The following is a 14,169-nucleotide window of genomic DNA, read 5'->3' as shown; positions in this document are numbered from 1 at the left end:
AAATACAGTAAACAAACAGCCTGTGTATATCTGGAACAAGAGATTATAGTTAAGGTGTAATACAAAACATCAAGAGTCTGGGAGGAAAAGCTGGGGAGAGAGTTTCTTTGGTAAATTAAGGCATTCAAAAGCACTCATGTATACAAAGATTATTAATCACTTGATGTAAATTTGTTTAAACAGCTATAGGAAACCACGGACAAAGAGCTAAAAGACACTAGAAATATAATGCCTGAAGAAAGATAGAATATTAATCAATAGATACAAATTATAATGAAGACTAAATTATAGAGATAAAAATTACAATAACTAAGATGAATAATACATTAGAGAATTTCTAGACAGATTTGAACAGGCATAAGAAAAATCAGTGAATATGAAGATACATCAGTTGAAATTATGCAGTCTGAGGTAAAGAAAGAAAGAGAGAAAACAAAAGAAAGAAGGAAAGGAGGCAGGGAGGGGGTGAGAGAGAGAGTAAGGAAGGAAGGAAGAGAGAAAGAAAGACCAAAAAAGGAAAATGATCAGAGTAGATAGACACCATCAAGCATACCAACACACACATATTGAGAATCCTAGAAAAAGAGGGGGAGGAGAACTCTTGAACAAAAGCAATAAGTGAAATCTTTTAGTCAATAAAAAATCTCAACATAACTCAAGAAGAATAAACACAGACATGTTCAGATCAAGACACATTACAATCAAATTTTCACAAACCAAGACCAAAGAGAAAGAAGCTACTCATCATGCACAATGGATCCGAATAAAATTAACAGCAGATTTCTCTTCAGAACCATGGAGGGCAGAAAGGAGTAGGATGGCATTTTTAAAGACTAGGAAATAACAACAAAAAAAAAAATGAAAAAGCAAACAAAAAATTCTTTCAACCAAGAATGCTATATCCCTCAAAACTCTCTTTTGCAAATTAGGGAGAAATTAAGGCATTACCAGATAACAAAAGCTGAAAGAACTAATTGCTAGCAACTTACCCCATAAAAATGTTAAACAAACTTGTTCACATTGACAAAAGAGAGAATAGAGAGTAACTAGAAGCCAAATGAGGAGGAAAAAAAAACACAGGTAACTCTACAATAAATGTCAATATTGCTGCATTCTTGTTTGTAATTGTCTTCTTATTTCCTACGTGACTTAAAATAGAAATTAATTAAGATATTTAGTAATCTATGTTAATGGTAACGAAATCTGAAAATCTAATCTGTGATAATAAAATCATAAAGGGTACTGGATGTAGCTATATAAATGCAGAGTTGTTTTTATGTTATTAAAGCTAAGTTGGTATCAATACACTTTAGATCAAAAGACAAAATATATTAAAAATGAAAGGAAAAAACATACTTCATGCAGATAACAATTACAAGAGATATGGAGTATTCATATTAACACCACACAAAAGAAAATTACCTCAAAACTGTTACAAGACGAAAAGAAGGACATTATACGTTGATAAAAGGTTCAATTCATCAAGAAGATAAAACAACTATAATCACACAAACATCAAACAATGGACACCTTCAATATATGAAGTAAACACTGACAAAATTGAAAGGACAGAGTTCTAAAATAAAGACTGTTGTTCTTGCTGTTAGATGCCATTGAGTTGTCTCTGACTCATAGTGACCTGTGTAGAGCAGAATGAAACAGTGCTCGGTCCTGTGCCAACCTCAAGATCCTTGCTATACCATCATTATATCCACTATGTCAATCCGTCTTGTTAAGGGCCTTCCCCTTTTTCATTGACCCTCCACTTTATCAGCATGATATCCTTCTCTAAGGAATGGTCCTTTCTGAAATCATGACCAAAACAGTGCAGTGAATTAATGAAACTAAAATTGGTACCATGAAAAGGTCAATATTGACAAGCCTTTAGATAGACTGACAAAGAAAAATATAGATACGGCACATCTAATTAAAGTCAGAAATGAAAGTGATGGCATTACTAACATTTTTACAGAAACAAAATTGTTTGTAGATGAATATTATAACCTTTGTATGCCAACAACTTAGATAGCCCAGATGAAATGGACAATTTCCTAGAAATATCAAATTGCTAAAACTCAACAAGAAATATAAAAATATCAATAGACTGATAAAAGAAAAGTCCATAAACAATTGGCTTGTCTGGTGATTTCACTGGTAAACATTTAAAGAAGAAATAAAACCAATCCTTCTCACATGCTTCTAAAACAAATAAGGGAGGGGACATAAACTAAGTTGTTGGTTTGCCCTGAGTAGATTTTCATCTTAAAGTGACATCCGTTGACAGAGCAGATCTTCTCCCACAGGGTTGTCTAGACTGTATTTTTTTATAGGTGCATATTGCCAGACCTTTCTTTTTGAGCTTTATGAGGCCAATATTATCCTTATACCAAAACTAGAGGACGATACCCTAAGAAAAAAAAGAAAGAAAAACTATAGATTGTTGTTAACATAGATGCAGAAATCTTCACCAAAATACTAGTAATATTAAAATTAGCATATTAAAGGATTACGAACCATGACCAAGTAGAATTTATCCTAAAATTGTAAAGGTGGTTGAACATAAGGAAATCAATCAGTGAAACAATGGAACAAATGATAAAACCACATGATCATCTCAGTTGATGCAGAAAAAAGCATCTTAGAAAACTCAACAATCTCTCTTTATAAGTATGTCAAGAAACCTAGGAATGGAAGGCAGTTCCCTCAACATGAATAGAGTATTTATGAAAAGCCTACAGTTAATACACTTAATGGTGAAAGACTGAAAGATTTTCTCCCAAGGCCAGGCATAAGCCAAACTGTTTGTCTGTCGTATTCAACCCTATACTAGAAGTTCTAGCCAGCATATATGCAAAAAACAGAACAAAAAGGCATTCAAATTGAAAAGAAGGAAGTGAAACTATGTATTTTCAAAAGACAGTCTTTCATGTAGAAAATCTCAAAGAATCCATAAGAAATATATTACTAGAACTAATAAGCTCAGCACAATTTCAGAGAACATAATCAACACAAAAAAATCACTTGTGTTTTTTATACACCACCAACCAGCAAAAAAAGAATTAGGAAAACAATTGAATTTACAATAGCATCAAATAAATAAACAAAAATCTAGGAAAAAATAATTTACCAAATAGGTGAAAGATATGTGCACTAAAAATTAAGTGACATTGCTGAAAGAAATTCAGAAGGCCTAAATAAATTGAAAAAGATCCCATGACCAAGATTGGACGATTTACTATCATTAAGATACTGTTGTTGTTGTTATGTACCGTCGAGTTGGACCCGACTCATAGTGACCCCTCCTTGAGTTTCTGAGACAGTATCACTATGGAGGTAGATTGCCCCATCTTCCTTCCAAGAAGTGGCTGGTGGGTTTGAACTGACAGCCTTCTGGTTAGCAGTCAAGTGCCTTAGGCACTATGCTATCAGAACTCCTGTTAAGATAATAACACTACCTAAAGCGATATAAATACTTAAGGCAATCTTTATCAATATCCCAATGGTGGTTTCACAGAAATGGAAAAACTTATCCTTAAATTTGTACAAAATTAGAAAGGATACAGAATAGTCAAAACATTCTTGAAAAAGAAGAACAAGATTGTAGGATTTGTACTTTCTAATTTCAGTACTTACTTCAGAAGTACAATAATTCAAATAGTGTGGTACTGGCATAAGAATAGACATGCCAATCAGTGCAACAGAACTCAGAACCCAGAAATGAAGCCATGTATCTATGACCAATTGATTTAAATAAGGATGCCAATATGATTCACTGAGAAAAGAATATTCTCTTCAACAAATAGTGCTGGGGCAATCAGATATCTGCAAAAGAAAAGAATGAGGCTGGACCTCTTTCTCTCACAGTATACAAACCCAACTCAAAATAGATCAATCACCTAAATACATGAGCTAAAACCATAAAACACTGAGGAGAAAATAAAAAGGTAAAATTTTCATGGCCTTTGACTTGACAGTGTATTTTTAGATATGATACCAAAAGCATGAGCAAAAATTTAAAAATAAACTTTGCTTCAACAAAAATAAAAGCTTTCATGAATCAAACATCATCAGCATGGAAGAAAATATTTGCAAACAATATATCTATTAGGGGGTTGTGTTCAGAATATATAGGAGCTCTGATAGCGTAGAGCACTTGACTGCTAACCAGAAGGCTGGTGGTTCAAACCCACCAGCCATTCCTTGGAAAGATGGTTGGGCAATCTACTTCCATAGTGACACCACCTGGGAAACCGAAGAAGGGGTCCCTATGAGTCAGGTCCAATTCGACGGCAAACAACAACAACAACAATCCAAAATATATAAGAAGTCTTACCAACTTCATAACAAAATGGCAAAAAAAATATTCAGAGACATTTCTCAAAAAAACTTCAAGTTTTCTTTCTTATCCACTAGTTAGATTCTTGAAGGGAGAAACCACATCTTCTATTTTGTTAATGTGTGTAGTTTGCCTAACTTTTGCATTTGTTTGCAGAGGCATTAAAGTCTAATTTAAATATGTGTGTTAAATCAATGTTTGTGTTAATTTTTAAAATGAATATTGTATATCTAATATTTCTCCAGAAACTATTTTGCTTTACAGTATTTATTAAAATGTGAGCTAAGTATGTAATATTTATGAAAATATACATTCATCTAGAAATATCTCTGCATTTTATTCTTGAATAAAGTCAGAACACTAGATAGAAACATAAATAATGAATATTAGCTTAGTCCCTCAATGGGATGTAATCATATTTTTACATTTAAAATTAGTATCTGCCTTAAGCATTATGTTAGTTTTTTTAAAAATATTTATTTATATGTTGTTGTTGTTGTGTGCCATTGAGTCGGACCCAACTCATAGCGACCCCAAAAAGGCAGAATCGCTACGGAAGGAGATTGCTCAACCTTCCTTCCGAGGAGTGGCTGGTGGGTTTGAACCGCCAGCCTTCTGGTTAGCAGTCAAGTGCCTTAGGCACCATGCTACCAGAGCTATAGGATCTAATTAACAAAAGCAACCCAAAAGATTAGATAAGCACCTTATGGAGGAGTGAGTTTATTTTAATAGGGAAGGAACAATTCAGAAAAGGAAGGTGAGAATGGTGGCACAACTCAAAGAACGTAATCAATGTCACTGAATTGTACATGTAGAAAATGCTGAATTCATGCATGTTTTGCTCTGTATATTCTCAACAACAACAACAAAATGAAATTATATGAAAATGTCATCATTATCTTTGTCTACTGTCACTGTAAATAATAATTCATTGATTAGAATAGCTGCTTTAAAATGTTTCTCACCTCATTATTTGGTAATCCCATTAACCATGTGAGAAATTTAATGTAAAATTCAGTTCTAAAGAAAATCTTGCTTAGGTCTGTTTTTTTTTTTTTTTTTTTTTTTTTTTTAGTGGTGGTGTTTTTTGTGTTATCGAGCCAATTCCAATTAATATTATTATTTGTTATGTGCCATCGAATCGGCCCTAACTCATAGTGACTCCTCGTTGGGTTTCTGAGGCAGTATCACTACAGAAGTAGATTGCCCAACCTTCCTTCCCAGGAGTGGCTGGTGGGTTTGATATAGTGATCCTATATGTGACAGAGTAGAACTACGCCAGAGCGTTTCCTAGGCTACAGTCTTATGGGAACAGGTCTAACCTCTCTGGGAGCTGCAGCTGAACTTCTGATTTTTGCTTAGCAATTGAGTGCTTAACCATTGAGCCCTCAGGACTTCTTACTTCTTATTATTATTATTTTAGTAATGCGAATTAAATAATTGATAAGTGTTCTTTATCACATGGCTAAAAGTGAGATCGATACCAACTTGAAATCATCTTTAGAAATTATTAGCCCTGATATTTTTTTCTGCTGTTCATTGGCCTTAGCTCTACATATCAAATTATATTTTATTATGATTTCATTATTTAGTTTCTTGGGAGCTCTGGTAGCGTAGTGCTCAAGGCACTTGACTGCTAACCAGAAGGCTGGTGGTTCAAACCCACTACCCATCCCTTGGAAGGAAGATGGGGCAATCTACTTCCATAATGATACTGCCTCAGAAACCCAAGGAGGGGTCGCTATGAGTCGGGTCCGACTCCACGGCATATAACAACAACAACAACATGTATTTTCTTATCAACCACCTTAAACTTTTTAAGGAAGCTAGGCATATAAAAATGCCTGCAGTTTTGGTATTTATTTGTGAATTTATAAATTTGAGCAAAAAAAAAAAAAATGATTTTAAAAATTAGTTCAAACTATTCTGCTTCCAAAGTAACTTTTCACTCATTAGTACCATCTAAAATCATCTGGCTCAGTCTCCCAATTAATACTTGAAGAAGCTAAAGTCACCATCAGCGAAATGACTTGCCCAACGACAGCTTTCCCCAGCAACTACATCCTATAGTTCTGTCCTCCTCACCACTGTTTGAAAATGAAAGAATGTAAACTATTACCTAAAAAGCAAATGAACATATTTTAGAGGGACGAATAAGTAGTTTTAAACATAATTCTTCAAAAATGGTCTGATTTATTTCTCATTACTTCTCTCATGCTTCAACAATTTTTTTTCATTGTGATTTGTGTGAAAAGTTACAGAGCAAATTGATTTTCCATTCAGCAGTTCATACACATTTTATTTTGTGATATTGACTGCAATCCCCACAATGTAAAAACACTCTTCTTACTCTCTCCCTGTGTTTTCACTTTGCTTTGTCCTCCTTTCCTATCCTTTCCTGCCTTCTGCACTTTATCCCTGGCCTAATCCTACCCTTTTGATTGCGTTTGGTTCAGTGTTCCAACGAGTGCGCTCATCCTGGGTGTTATTACTCACCTTATAGGCCTATCATTTGGTTCATCTGTCATGTTCTCATGTTGTGGCAGCTTGCATGTTGCTGTGATGCTGGAAGCTACGCCACCAGTATTTCAAATAACAGCAGGGTCACCCATGCTGGACAGGTTTCAGAGGAACTTCCAAACTAAGAGAGACTTCAAAGAAGGACAGAGCCATCCACTTCTGAAAAAATTTGCCATTGAAAACCTTATGAATATCAGAGAAACATTGTCTGTTACCAGGAAACTTTATGAATAGCAGTGAGACATTGTCTGATATAGTGCTGGAAGATGAGCCCCTCAGGTTGGAAGGTATTTGATACATATACTGCTGGGGAAGGAAGGGCTGCCTCCACAAAGCAGAGCTGACTTTAACGATGTAGAGTGAATAAAGTTTTGGGGAACTTCATTTGCTGATATGGCATGACTCAAAATGAGAAGAAACAACTATAAGCATTCATTAATAATTGGAACATTATTAAAGTTTTGATTTCGGTGAAGGGAAAGGCAGTATGCCAAAAACACAATAACACTAAGGAAAAGGAAGACAAAGAGAGGTGCATAAGAGGTATAGATAACAAAGATAAACCCTTTTACATATACAATACTGCATTATCAGTGCTAAAAAAATCAATCTATGTGTAAAAAGATGAGTAGACAGGCTGAATGATCAAGTATGTCTAGGCAAAAGGGAATATACCCATGATCATATATAAGGTTGGCTGATGATCTTTCTACATATGTATTTTTATGTAGTATAAGAAAGTCCATATAACTAGAACTAACATGGGGCAAAGTTATGAAAACTTCTCAAGCACAGTCAACCACCCTCAACCACCCTGATGGAATGAGTTGTTGGACCAGTGAGCTCAAAGCCATGATTGTGGGAGACATTTGGATCAAATGGTATAACATACTACACAAAAACATTGTCCTTTATCCAACTTTGGTGAGTAATGACTGGGTTTTTAAATACTTGCAAGTGGCCATCTACATGCAACAATGGGTCTCTCCTCATCCAGAACAAAGAAGAATGAAGAAAACCAAAGATGTAAGGAAACAATTAGTCCAGGAGACTGGTGAACCATGCCAACCACCACCTTTATAACCCTGAGATCAGAAGAACTAGATGGTGCCTGGCAATCACTGTCAACCACTTAGAAAGGTATTAATACAGGGGATCCTGGATAGAGTGGGAGAACAATGTGGAAAAACTCAAAATCATAAAAAAAAGACCAGGTTTACTGGTCTGATAGGGCCTGGTGAGACCTCTGAGAATATGGCTCCTAGTTACCCTTCAGCTCTGGAATGGAATTCAATCACATGGCTTCCAGTCAAACAACAGACAGGCATATAGGGTGAACATTTACAGATAGATATACTCCTTAAAATGATTAATCATGAGAGAACAGAAGAGCAGTATTTGCATAGGGAGATAGTTCAGGGGGCAGGAATGAATGGGAAAGAAGGATACAGGGAAGAGTTACCTACAGCAAGGAATTGGAAAGAGAGCTCTTACATTGTGGGAAATCACAGTCAATGTCATGAAACAAAATGTATATGAACTACTGTATGGAAAATGAATTTACTGTGTAAACTTTCACCCAAATCACAATAAAAATTTTAAAAATAAATAGAAAATAATTGGAACATGGAATGTAAGAACTATGAATATAGGAAAATTGGAAGATGTCAAAAATTAAATGGAATGCAAACTGATATCCTAGGCATTAGAGAACTGAAATGGATTAGTATTGGTCATTTTTAATCAGATAATCATACAGTCTACTGTGCTGGATTAAAAAGACTGTCACAAATTTCATTAATCTGGTTTATTATTTCCTATCAAAAGACTGCCAATGAGTTCATTCTGACTCATAGTGACCCCACTGGATTTCTGAGGTGGTAAATCTTCATGAAAATAGATTGCCCGATCTTCTTTCTGTGGAGAGGCTGGTGGGTTTGAACTGCCAATCTTTTGATTAGCAGTCAAATATCTTAGGCACTGTGCCACAAGAGCTCCTTATTTACTAACACAGCAGTTTTAAATTATAACTTCTTGCTGGTGGCAAAGAAAGATTTATTTAAAAAAAAAGAAAGGTTAGTCAATTATTGTGATCCCTTAAGACAAAATATTTCATGTTTTACTTCAAAAATCCTGAAAGTTGTCACTATGTGTGTGTGTGTGTGTGTGCATGTGTGTATATATGTGTATGCATACAGAGGAGGAAGATATTCAGTAATAGGTAGAGGATATGGAATGTGTGGCTAACTGCCTCCATGAACAACTGCCTTCTTTCCCATGAGACAAATACTTTGCATAGCTATCATAACTAAATATTTTGATCAAAGACTATGAAGAATCCTGATCAAAAAGGGGAAATGCTGAACAGAATTTCGTATTCTCGTGGACTCCACACTTTCTGGAGCTGTGGAGGTTGGATGTACTCCTAAAACTATTATCCTGAGATGATCTTTAAATATTAAACCAAAAATATCCCTTGAAGTCTTCTTAAAATCAAACAATAGTCCAGTTTAATAGTAACAAGTGTCTTGCTTTTAGCATTATATTATTGTAAAAGCTATCTATATGGGATCAAAGTGATAACAGCAACTCAAAAGATTAGATAACTCTGGAAGGCAGAGAATTTATGTTAATGGGGAAGGAACAACTCAGAAAATGAAGGTGAAAATGCACAACTTAGAAAATGAGGGTGAAAATGCACAACTTGAAGAATAAAATTAATGCCACTGAGTTTTACATATACAAATGGTTGAATTGGTGTATGTTTTGCTGTGTATATTCTTAACAACAACAAAAACACTAGTCAGTGGATGCAGTTTTAAAGTAATATTTAGATTTTACTATATTTTATGTAATATGGTTTATTGACATCATGCAATTAAAAACCAGAGAAAGTCTTAAGCAATAAAAAGAATTCACTAAAATTTCTGATTTATATTTTACCAGTGGTATATATATTTTATAATTTATATTTTACTTATTGTTCATTTTTTAAAGGCAGTGGTCTCAATTGAGAAATCTACTCAGGCACATAATATACTCAGCCTAATACATATTAAATAATAATTTTCAAATCTAATAAAACAAAAGATGAGCATCATAGATTTAGAGTGGGAAAAACAAACAAGGTAACTATATTAGCAAAATCTTGAAAAATTAACAGAATGTATTAGTAATGTTTCTGAATTTTTTATTTGAAAGGAAAAAATATTTGTACATATGTATATATATGTATGGTCCTATCCTTCTTTCCAGTCTGTCTTAGTCTGGAATTCCTGCTGAATCTGTCCACTACAGGTGACTCTGCTGATATTTTAAATACCAGTGGCATAGCTTCCAGCCTTACAGCAACACACAAGCTACCACAGCATGACAAACTGACCAAGAAGTGATGAGTGTATATGTATAAAATACATACACACAAACACATATACATATTTACACTATTATCATTATTTTATAATAACTCAGCTTTCAGTGAGTATTTTAAATGTTACCACTTAACCTTTGTCCTTTTGTTGCTTTTTTCTGTACATCTTAGATCCCAAATTATAGTACATTTATGTTGTTGTTGTTAAGTCCCATTGAGTTGGCTCTGACTGATAGTGACCCTAAGTACAACAGAAACAGTGACTGGTTATGTGCCCTCCTCACAATCCTTGCTATATACACTTGAGCCCGTTGTTGGAGCCACACTGTTTCAATACAGTTTGTTAAGGATCTTGTCTTTTTCTCCTGACTCTCCACTTTGCCAAGTGTGATATCCTACTCCAAGAAATGGTCCAAAGCAGGTGGGGTGAAGTCTGGCCATTCTTGTGTCCAAGGAACTTCCTAGCTGTACTTCTTCCAGGACATATTTGTTCATTTTCTGGCAGTCCATGGTATTTTAAATATTCTTTGCCAACACTACAACCCAAAGGCATCAACTCTTCTTTGGTTTTCCTTACTCATTGTCCAGCTTTCTTTTGCGTATGAAACTATTGAAAATGCCATGGCCTGGGTTGGTCATACTTTAGTCTTCAAAGTGACATATTTGTTCTTCAGCACTTTACAGTGGTCTTTTGCAGCAAATTTGCCTAGTGTAGTACAACCTCTGATTTCTTGACTGCTGCTTCCATGGGTGTTGATTGTGCATACAAGTAAAATGAAATCCCTGACAATTTTTAAACTCTTCTCCATTTATCATGGTGTTGTTTATTGATCTGGTTGTGAGGATTTCTGTTTTCTTGATGTTGAGGTGTAATCCATACTAAAAAAATTGATCTTCATCAATAAGTGCTCCAAGTCATCTTCACTTTCAGCAAGCAGGGTCATGTCATATGCATATCACCAGTTGTTAATGAGTCTTCATCCAACCCTGATGTTGTGTTCTTCTTCATATAGTCCACCGTCTCAGATTATTTACTCCACATTCATATTGATTAAGTATGTTGAAAAGATATAACACTGATGCACACTTTCATTGATTTAAAATCCTGCAATATTCCTCTGGTATGTTCAAACAACAGCCTCCTGGTGCATGGGCAAGTACATGTGGATCATAACAAATCATGGGTAACATTGTAAAGTATATATTACACTGTTAATTTTTTTTTCCCTAGCCACACAGTCCTAGCTTGAGCTCAAAAATATGGTTATAATCATTATTTCCTTTAGATTGAATCAATATATTCATAGCATGAAAGGCGTGAACATGAGCACTTGATGAGAAAATACAGGTATCTATTGTTTTTTGAAAGTTTGTTTTACGTACCTTTGGTAGTTAAATTTGTAAGTCAACTTGGCTGGGCCTGGTTGAGTGGCTGGGCAGCTGGTGGTAGTTGGTCCCCATGATGAGACTGGCAGTCAACTCCATGGTGGGATCTACCACAAGCAGCTGAATAGCTGCCTTTGGGATGTTGTCTACTTCTTGTATAAGGAGAAGCCTTGGGGATAATCTCTAGCTTACGATATGCTTGAACCCTACATGTAGCTGAGTTGTTGTTCAGCAGCTTGCCACACTCTGCCGAACCTGGAACTTTCAATGGCCTGCCATGTTGTTTGGTAACATTGGGACCATGTCACTTGGTTTGTCGATTTTGGCTTTGTGCTTCAGCAGCCAGTAGCTGCCTGAGTGCAGAGATGCCTATAGCTCCAGTGGGCTGGGAGCAGGAGGCAGAGCTAAAGCCCAAGGTCAAGGGGCTTTCACACAGCCCCTAGAACCTGGCATTGTGAACTTGGACTTAAAACTTCCAAATTGTAAGAATAAACTCCCATTTGTTAAAGCTATCCCATTTGTGGTATATTCTTGTTAGAGCAGCACTAGGTAACCAGAACAGTAACTTAGCTTTTATGAAAGATTTACATTAGTGTGGGAAACAGTAATTATTATTATTTTTTTTAAGTGAGATATGAAGATAAAGATATTTATTTCCTGTAATTCTCAGTCAAATTGGACAAAATCGTAATTGGGTTTTGTATCCAACATGGCTATAAGCTCCCAAAACAGTTCCCAGACCCCATCCTGTTCAGCCAAATATCAGATAATGCGAAGTCATCCCCATCCCCTCCCTTTCCCCTTGCTGGCTATGTTCTTTAGTTAATCTTATCATAGACAAATACTGCCAGGCGCCCTCTACTAGCATTGGGCACCACTGACCTCATACTAAATTCTTAACACCTACATATGAGTCGGGGCCGACTTGATGGCAAATAACAACAATATATATTAGTTCCATCACTTGTCTGTCAGTTTTTTGTACTGTGGTAGCTTGCATGTTGCTGTGAGGCTGGAGGCTTTGCCACCAGTATTTCAAATACTAGCAGGACCACCCATGGTTGATAGGTTTCAGTGAAGTTTACAGACTAAGACAGACTCAGAAGAAGGAAGAGGCCATCCACGTCTCAAAGAACTGGCCAGTGGAAGCCATATGAATAGCAGTGAAACACTGTCTGATATATTACTGGAAAACATTATGAATAGCCTTGAAACATTGTCCGATATAGTGCCAGAAGATGAGCCCCTTAGGTTGGAAGGCACTCAAAATACGACTGGGGAAGAGTTACCTCCTAACACTAGAGCCAACCTTATGTTGTGGATGGAGTAAAGCTTTCAGAACCTCCATTTGCTGGTGTGACATGACTCAAAGTGAGAAGAAACAGCTGCAAACATCCATTAGTAATTGAAACATGGAATGTAAGAAAATTGGAAATTGTCAGAAATGAAATGGAATGCATAAAGTTTGATATCCTAGGCATTACTGAGCTAAAATGGACTGGTTTTGGCTATTTTGAATCAGACAACCATACGATCTACTATGTTGGAAAATACAAACTGAAGAGGAATGGTATGACATTCATCATCACAAAGGATATTTCAAGATCTATCCTGAATTACAATGTTGTCAGTGATTGGATAATATCCATAAACCTATAAGGAAGATCAGTTAATACTAATATTATTCAAATTTGTACACTAACCACCAAAGCCAAAGAGGGGAAATTGAAGATTTTTATCAACTTCTGCACTCTGAAATTGACCAAACATGCAATCAAGATGTGTTGATTATCACTGGTGATTGGAATGCAAAAGTTGGAAACAAAGAAGAATCATCAGTAGTTGGAAAATGTGGCCTTGGTGATAGAAATAATGCTGGAGATCACATGATAGAATTTTGTGAGACCAACAACTTATTCATTGCAAATACCTTTTTTCAACAATATAAACTGTGGCTATTCATGTGGAGTTGATCAGATTAAGTATAAAAGAATCAGATTGACTACATCAGCAGAAAGAGGTGATGTAGAAGCTCAATATCTTCAGCCAAAATAAGGATCTGACTGTGGCACAGACCATCAACTGCTCATATGCAAGTTCAAATGGAAGCTGAAAAGAACTAAAACAAGTCCACAAGAGCCAAAATATAACCATGATTATATCCTTCCTGAATTTAGAGACCATCTGAAGAATGGATTTGATGCATAGAACGCCAATGACCAAAACTCAGAGGAATTGTGGTGTGACATCAAGAACATCATCCATGAAGGAAGCAAAAAATCATTAAAAAGACAAGAAAGGAAAAAAAGACAAAACTGAATGTTAGTAAAGACTCAGAAACATGCCCTTGAAAAGATTGTGGCTAAAGCAAATGTAAAAAATGACAAGCTAAAAGAGCTGAACAGGAGAGTTCCGGCAAGATGGCGGACTAGGCAGAAGGATTGCACAGACCCTCTCCAACAAAGAAAAGGGAAACCAATTAACACAGACACAGAAGATAGTCGTGGACCCCTGAGCCTTGAAGGGAAGGATACAGAATTGGACTAACCCCCAATTA

The 14,169-nt window shown here is 35.7% G+C and overlaps 1 protein-coding gene across 1 annotated transcript in view; it reads right to left on the bottom strand.

The window, feature by feature from the left end:
- The window catches only part of LRP1B (LDL receptor related protein 1B), a 1,967,638-nt gene that overhangs the window by 1,805,632 nt on the left and 147,837 nt on the right, over positions 1-14,169 (bottom strand). The window lies entirely within an intron of this gene.

This window comes from Orycteropus afer, unplaced genomic scaffold (assembly GCF_000298275.1).
Source record: "Orycteropus afer afer isolate SDZICR_OR568_19922 unplaced genomic scaffold, OryAfe1.0 scaffold00148, whole genome shotgun sequence".
In the NCBI taxonomy this organism is placed as follows: domain Eukaryota; kingdom Metazoa; phylum Chordata; class Mammalia; order Tubulidentata; family Orycteropodidae; genus Orycteropus; species Orycteropus afer.
This window is presented reverse-complemented; position numbering and strand designations above follow the sequence as displayed.